The sequence below is a fragment of the Polyodon spathula genome, chromosome 13, assembly GCF_017654505.1.
Source record: "Polyodon spathula isolate WHYD16114869_AA chromosome 13, ASM1765450v1, whole genome shotgun sequence".
Taxonomy (NCBI): domain Eukaryota; kingdom Metazoa; phylum Chordata; class Actinopteri; order Acipenseriformes; family Polyodontidae; genus Polyodon; species Polyodon spathula.
In genome coordinates this window covers 20370684-20378194 of record NC_054546.1, presented here as the reverse complement: position 1 = coordinate 20378194, position 7511 = coordinate 20370684, and positions in this window count along the sequence as shown.

Below are 7511 nucleotides of genomic sequence, written 5' to 3'. Positions count from 1 at the left end.
AGATCATACTTCACCAACGGAGTCATAGACTATCAAGGCAAAATCTCCAAGCCTTAGCTTTATAATACGATGACCATTTTAGGCTACAGGGCAAAGTGATGGGCACCATTTACGTCACTGAAAACAATCTTCAGTGATGTAAACAAAGTGGACTATGGAGCCCATAAAGCAGGGGTATTCAATTGCATTCACTGGAGAGCCAGATTAGGCAATGTCCAAATCTTGGGGGGCTTACATACAGAGTGAGTTGTAAACAAGGAAGGAGAAGGGTTGTTACCAGATAAAGTGCAGTGAACATTTGTTCCTGTATTATGGCATGTTGTCAATAAGTATCTGTTAGGGGATGCAAAAACCCTGTATATAGCGAAAACCTATCAACCGTGTGTATCTGCTAAGGGTTATTACCAGATAAAGTGCAGTGAACATTTGTTCCTGTATTATGGCATGTTGCCAATAAGTATCTGTTAGGGGATCCAAAAACCCTGTAGATAGCGAAAACCTATCAACCGTGTGTATCTGCAACTATCATTTGTAATGAAGGGACAGCTGTCCTGGAAGAAAACTTGCTTCCTTCTGCTCTGACAATGTTCCCCAACTCTGAGGATTGTTTTTTCCAGCAGGACATGCCACACCGCCAGGTCAATCAAGATGTGGATGGATGACCACCAGATCAAGACCCTGTTATGGCCAGCCCAATCTCCAGACCTGAACCCCATTGAATACCTCTGGAATGTGACCAAGAGGAAGATGGATGGTCACAAGCTATCAAACAAAGCTGAGCTGCTTGAATTTTTGCGCCAGGAGTGGCATAAAGTCACCCAACATCAATGTGAAAGACTGGTGAAGAGCATGCCAAGACGGATGAAAGCTGTGCTTGAAAATCAGGGTTATTCCACCAAATATTGATTTCTGAACTCTTCCTAAGTTAAAACATTAGTATTGTGTTGTTTAAAAATGAACCTGAACTTATTTTCTTTGCATTATTCTGACAACACTGCATCTTTTTTGTTGTTTTGACCAGTTTGTCATTTTCTGCAAATAAATGCTCTAAATGACAATATTTTTATTTGGAATTTGGGAGAAATGTTGTCAGTAGTTTATAGAATAAAACAAAAATGTTCATTTTACCCAAACGCATACCTATAAATAGTAAAACCAGAGAAACTGATAATTTTGCAGTGGTCTCTTAATTTTTTTCCAGAGCTATATACAAACAATACATCATATGATAGAAAGAATTAGGGGTGAGACGATACCCCAAGGTCACGATACGATACGTATCATGATACACAAGCCACGACATGATACATATTATCTCTACTTGACGGACTTGAAAATAATTAAAATTTCAAGACAAAGCAATATGTTAACAAGAGTTCCCAGCTTACTTACCTGTACATCACCATTGCTTTCTTTCTATTGTGCTTGAGGTTCCCATCCAGAATCTTTCTGTCTCAACCACAGCCAGTTGCTGCTCCTTTCTGCTACTTCAGATAAGTTCTTCACTGTACGACGCAACTCTTGGCCACTGAACCCGACGTCTCTGAGAAACTGGGTTGTAGAGTGTGCCACAAATCCTCGACAACCCACCTCCACTGGGTAAACTCGGACTCTCCATCCTCACTGTTCTGCTTCAGTGAATAGTTGAGCATACTGAAGTTTCTTCCTCTCATACGCCTCATCCACAGCATCTTCCCATGGCACTGTTAACACTACCAGATGAACAAGGCGTGCTGATCCAGACCACAAGAGAATGTATGGTCAAAAGTTAGTGGTGGCAATCTCAGTTGCAAAAATAAGCCGTTGACCAACATCTGCCAGCATCTTCCAGTCTCTAGCAGCTTCCAGTTGTCCTGGGCGAGGCTTGGTTTTAACACCTTTTCTTGGTCGTTTCTCTCCTGGACGGAGAAATATTGTCTTTTGTGTGTAACGCTTTGATGGAACTGGTGGCAACTTATTGGTCAGGTTACGCTTGTCTTCCAAAGCTAAGGCCAAACATCGCAGCAGCTGGTCATGGCGCCAAGTAAACCGTCCTTGGCTAAGACCCACCTTACATCCTGCCATTACATATTTGTTGGTGCGATGTTTCAAACAAAGTCTTAACACGGTCGTCCTCTCTGTGAAGCTTAGTTGTGCACCAGCACAGTGCAGTATCTCTGTGAAGGCTGTATGCAAAAGCTTTCGTCATTCTGGAAGCCCATCTTCTCCGGGACAGCTTTGAAGATTACATCATTGTGTATTCATTGAATAAATTCAGAGTTTGATGACTTGAGAGCGATGAGATGTTTTGAAGAAAGAGCAAACCCAGAGAGAAAAAAAGAAAATCCTTGTTTTGAGTTTAACACGAGGTATCGGCGTTCCCTTGTACTGTAAACAAATCCTTGTCAGTCCTTCCATTGGTTCACAATATTTGATAGACAGTTGCTTGTCACACAAAAAGGGTATGTTAGAAATGGAATGTAACCTCCTATTTCGTTATGAAAGGATTTTATCGTTTATCGTTTAAAACTCCTATTCAGTATAACTTTAGTTACATTAATTGGAGAAGCACACACATTTCAATTTAATTCTCTATACAAAATTACGATTACAAGCATATAAAACATCATAATACAATCAAAGGATAATATTTAAAAACAGTTATTAGTTTATAATATTCATTTAAAACACAATAAACCCTTCAGATTTATTGGGAAATAAAATTAAAATAACTGTTAAACTTGTATCCACAAGTTATGTAATGAAAAATGATTGTTAAAGCATTTAAATTAACTTTTAACACAATAATGGTACAAATGCATCGTCACTATAGCTTGCTTGGTAAGTTTTATGACACCTTAGGAGACCAGACGATCAGATAGCATTTTGGAAGGCAAGCTTCAAGAGTTAACACAGTTTGTGGTCTGTGCCTTATCAACAAGCTGTGAAGTAGATCTGGTTAAGAATGTTCTGGAATCGATGTTAACAACTCAATCCCCACAGCATGTCACACAACTAAATCTTTGGGAAATGCTTATATTAAAATGAATTTAACCATGAATTTCCTTGACAATGGTGAAGGTCTTAATGGTCACAGGCCAAAGAAAAAGCCACTCTTAGGAAAATGTCACAAGGACGGGCACTTAAAGTTTGCAAAATGGCATTTGAAAGATGGATATGAGTTCTGGTTAAAGGTTTTGTGGAGTGATGAAACAAAAATCGAGCCATTTGGTCATGTTGATAGTCATTATGTTTTGAGAAAGTCTGGTGAGTTGTGAGAAAGTCTGGTGACAAAGAACACCATACCTACTGTCAAGCATCGAGGTGGTAATATCCTTCTATGAGGCTGTTTTTCCTCTAATGACACAGGAAATTTAGTTCCAATACATCATTACAAAACTTGGTTTAAAGTGCAACTGGGCGTCCCAACACAACAATGATCCAAAGCACACTTCAAAATCTACTTCAGAATGATTAAAGAAGAATAAAATCAAGGTTCAGGAATGGCTCTAAATCCAATTGATAATTGTTGGTATGAGTTGAAGAAGGCTGTGCACCAGAGAAGTCCTTGGAATTTAAATGAAATGGAACAATTTTTGCACTGAAGAAAATCACAAAAGAATCATACCAAATGCTCATTGACAAATATCCTAATTGTTTAAAAGAGGTTATTATTATAATTATTAATTAATTTAATTTTCCTTGTCAGGGTATGATTACTTTTGATTACTAGCATTTTTGGAGATTTAAAAATAAATTGCTGAAATAACTACTCGTAGATATCTATTTCTTGTAACTTTTTTTCCTCATCCACAAAAGCAAAGCTTTTGCTATAAAGAGTTTTCCTATAATTATTTGTTTTTGAGAAATTTCCATTGGGGTATGTAAACTTTATGTAAGTTTGTTACTTTTCAATTTCTATTTCTGTTTCTATCTATATACATGGCCTATACAAAGTCTACAACCCCTTTCAAAATTTTCGCCTTTTGTTGCCTGAAAGCCTGGAATTAAAATGCATTACATAGACAGTCGTCAAATGGGCCAAAATTATCAATTGATTGTATCTTCTGATACAACAGTTTAAATAAGGTTTAAACAAATCTCTTTTGAAATGTATTATGTTTTTTAATATGTTTTGTCAACGATTATGGCATCTTTGTCAGATCTGAGGGGTTTCTGTGTTCATAACTTAAAAATAACTGTCTATTTTCCCTTGGAAAAAAAACAACAATCCTATTGATGGATACTTGACAGGGTAGGGCGTGGGGTCGAGGGCTGTGTGTGTGTGTGTGCTCCTGTTACTCTGATTATGATTGGATGTGTTGTTAATTATGTTGTGTCAATCATGGCAGAGAAAAAAAAAACAAAGAAAAAAACCTGCAGCGTTTTTCTAAAACTGCCCAAAAAAAGACAACCTGCCTAGCATCATTTTCACCCACAAAACATAATTAAAATTAGCCCAATTTTGCAGGTCAGACAGAAGTGCTGCCAATTGAAGAATATTGCCCTAAAGGGACATGGTGTGAATTCAAAAAGAAGGTTAGTATCTAATGAACGAGATTTAAAGCATCTACGTCCCAAACCCCTTGGGGTTGTTGGGCGACTGGGGTGGGCAGAGCCGGTTGGTTGGCAGTCGGCCCAATCCTTGTTCAGTGGCCTGTGGTACCATCTTTGTCAATGACATGAGCAGTGATTGCTGGCCCATCATTACGTCCATAAACTGGGACATCTTAGACGTGAGCTCTGCCACACCTGACTTGTCCCTATAACATCTGTCTCGATGAGGTGAATGAAAGCGTCCCCTATGACTGGGTGACACGGAGCGAGACCATGACCAGCGAGGGTGTTCCCTGCGAGTGGAGCGGCCTCGGGGTCAGATAGAAGGGCTACAAGAGCGTTCCCGAGCATGTCTACGATCTGGGGATCTCTGAGCAGTTGTAAGTTGAGAGGGGCTCCTGGACAGCTGCAGTTTGACAGGCAGAGTCACTGTAGATGACAGTGGAAGAGTCACCATGTAAGACGACCCAGAGGAGGGGGAGTGGCTCCCCACTGCTTTCCTCACCCTTTGGCGGAGAGTGCGCTGCCGAAAATCAGCACACAATGTACAAAATGACCTGTCTGCCAAGGCAGATGCGGCGTGCTCTGGCCCCAGGCACGTCACACAGTCTTCATGCGGGTTGCTTGCCGGCAATTTTGCCTGGCAGGTGACGCAACGGTGGAAACCAGACATCTTAATGATGGGATGCATCGTGAGAGTCAAGGTGTGTTCCCTGATCAGTGAGCCAAGCGTCGAGGTACGTGTACCGATCGTCAAGGCGTCAATGCAACGAGCGTCGAACGCCGAAGCGTCAAACTTCGAGGTGCATGTGCCGAGTGTTGAAGCGTCGAAGCGCCAAAGTGTCGAGGTGCGTGCACTGAGCATCAAGGTGTTGATGCACCGAGCATCGAGCGCCTAAGCACCGAGCATCGAGGTGCGTGCGCCGAGCGTCAAGGCTCCAAGCGTCGAGGTGCGTACATCAAGTGTCGAGGCGGCGATGCACTGAGCATTGAGGTGCGTGCGCCGAGCGTCGAAGCGCCGACCGTCAAGGTGAGTGCACCGAGCGTCGAGGCGTCGATTCACCGAGCATCGAATGCGGAAGCGTCGAGCGTTGAGCGTCGAGGTGTGTGCGCCGAGCATAGAGGCGTCAATGCACTGAACGTCGAACGCCAAAGCATCGAGCATCGACTCGTGGAAGTGCGTGCACCGAGCGTCGAGCACTGAAGCGCCGAGAGTAGAGGTGCGTGCACCAAGCCCCAAGTGCCAAGGCACTAAGCCCAATGCGCCAAAGCGCTACACCAAAGCACGGAGCTGACACTGAAAACGCCGAAGCGCGTGTACTGAGCGTGAAGACGCTATGCACTAGACGTCGAAGAGTCAGCTGACCCGCAGAGCGGAGACTCTAAGTGCTAGTACCCTGTCTAGTCAAAAGACAATGGTGTTGTGCTATACTTACCTCTTTGGTAAGGGGCAACTGAAAGTGTCATTGGCGGTAGTCTTCCTAATGTGTTGTATGGGAAAAAAAGAACTTTTTTTTTTTTTTTTTTTTTTTTTTTTTTTTTTTTTTTTTGAGGAACTGCAGCTGCACTAAGTGCAGATATTGGTAGCGTAGCTACCGAAAACGGCAACCACGCGGTGTTCACAATCCGTGGGTGGTAATTTTAGGAGTGGCTGCTAGTAGCAGGCTGAACTCCGGGTCTGGCGGAAGCGATATATATATATATATATATATATATATTATATATATATATATATATATATCTATATATATATATATATATATATCAATATTATAATATGAAATAATTCCTAGGATGACAGAGGGCCAACGTGAAAAGAATGCAATTTTCTTACGCAAAGCATCGAAAGTGAACTTTCTTCTTATATATATATATATATATATATATATATTATATTATATATATATACTTACCAGATACAAAGACTTCCCAAAGTCCTACAAAGGCTGAAGGCAAAAGAGGAAGAGAGTCTCCGCGCACTGCGTATAGTAAACTCCCAGGGGGGCGGGCTTACACGTCAGCTCGCGCAGAGGCCTATTGGCAGTTTTGCTATAAAGCTCAGCCAATCCTACTGCCTGACGGCAATATTCCATACCTTGATGGTTATTTTCGACTTGAAACGGAAACATAAAACATATTTTGAGAACTGGGATTATTTTACAGGAAGGGTTTCACATTGTCACGAGATAATATTAGTAGAGACCTTTTAGTTAATATATGTTCACTAGTCTTGCCATATATATGTTTTATATATAGTACTTGAATAAAATGTTTCAGTATGCTGTCAGGTGGGCTGTGCAGAGTGACGTTATAGACAGTGTAACTATCAGGAAACACAGTGATTGGGGTCATGAGAAAATTTTGTTGTACCTTCTTTTCCAAAGGCTACAATAACCATTTCATCCCTTGAATGATATGCATTTCCCTACACATCTTCAAATGCATCATTCAAAGCATCAATTTTTTAGTAGTCGGCCATGTTTTGTATTTTCTCCTTATCCCCAATTTGGTTTTGCCCAATCGTTGCGTTTTAGTAAACTGTAGAATCCAGAGACAGATTGTATCAATTTTAATATTATACTATGGTTTATTGTAAGTCTGGTGTTGCTTTGAGGCAAATACCCCGGAAATACTATATCAATTCTAATATAACACTGACATGGTTGATTCGCACAGCATTAAATAGACACAGGACTGTGGCAAAGTGGTTGATGGTATACAGATGCAGGAGTGTTGCAGTGCATGAAAGAAGCAGACAGAGCCTTGTAATCCAGTTTAGAAAGTGCACTTTATTTTTATATCCAGGTCTGGTGACCAATAAACAATAGTCCCCTGGCAATACACAGCAATGTGTACTGCACGGGGTAGACAATGGGCTTCTAGACCCTAAACAATAAACAATACGTATCTGCCCCACAATAATACCGACACGGTCACCAGTCCTGGGTGCTTGCAGTAGTGCTTATGGTGGGTGA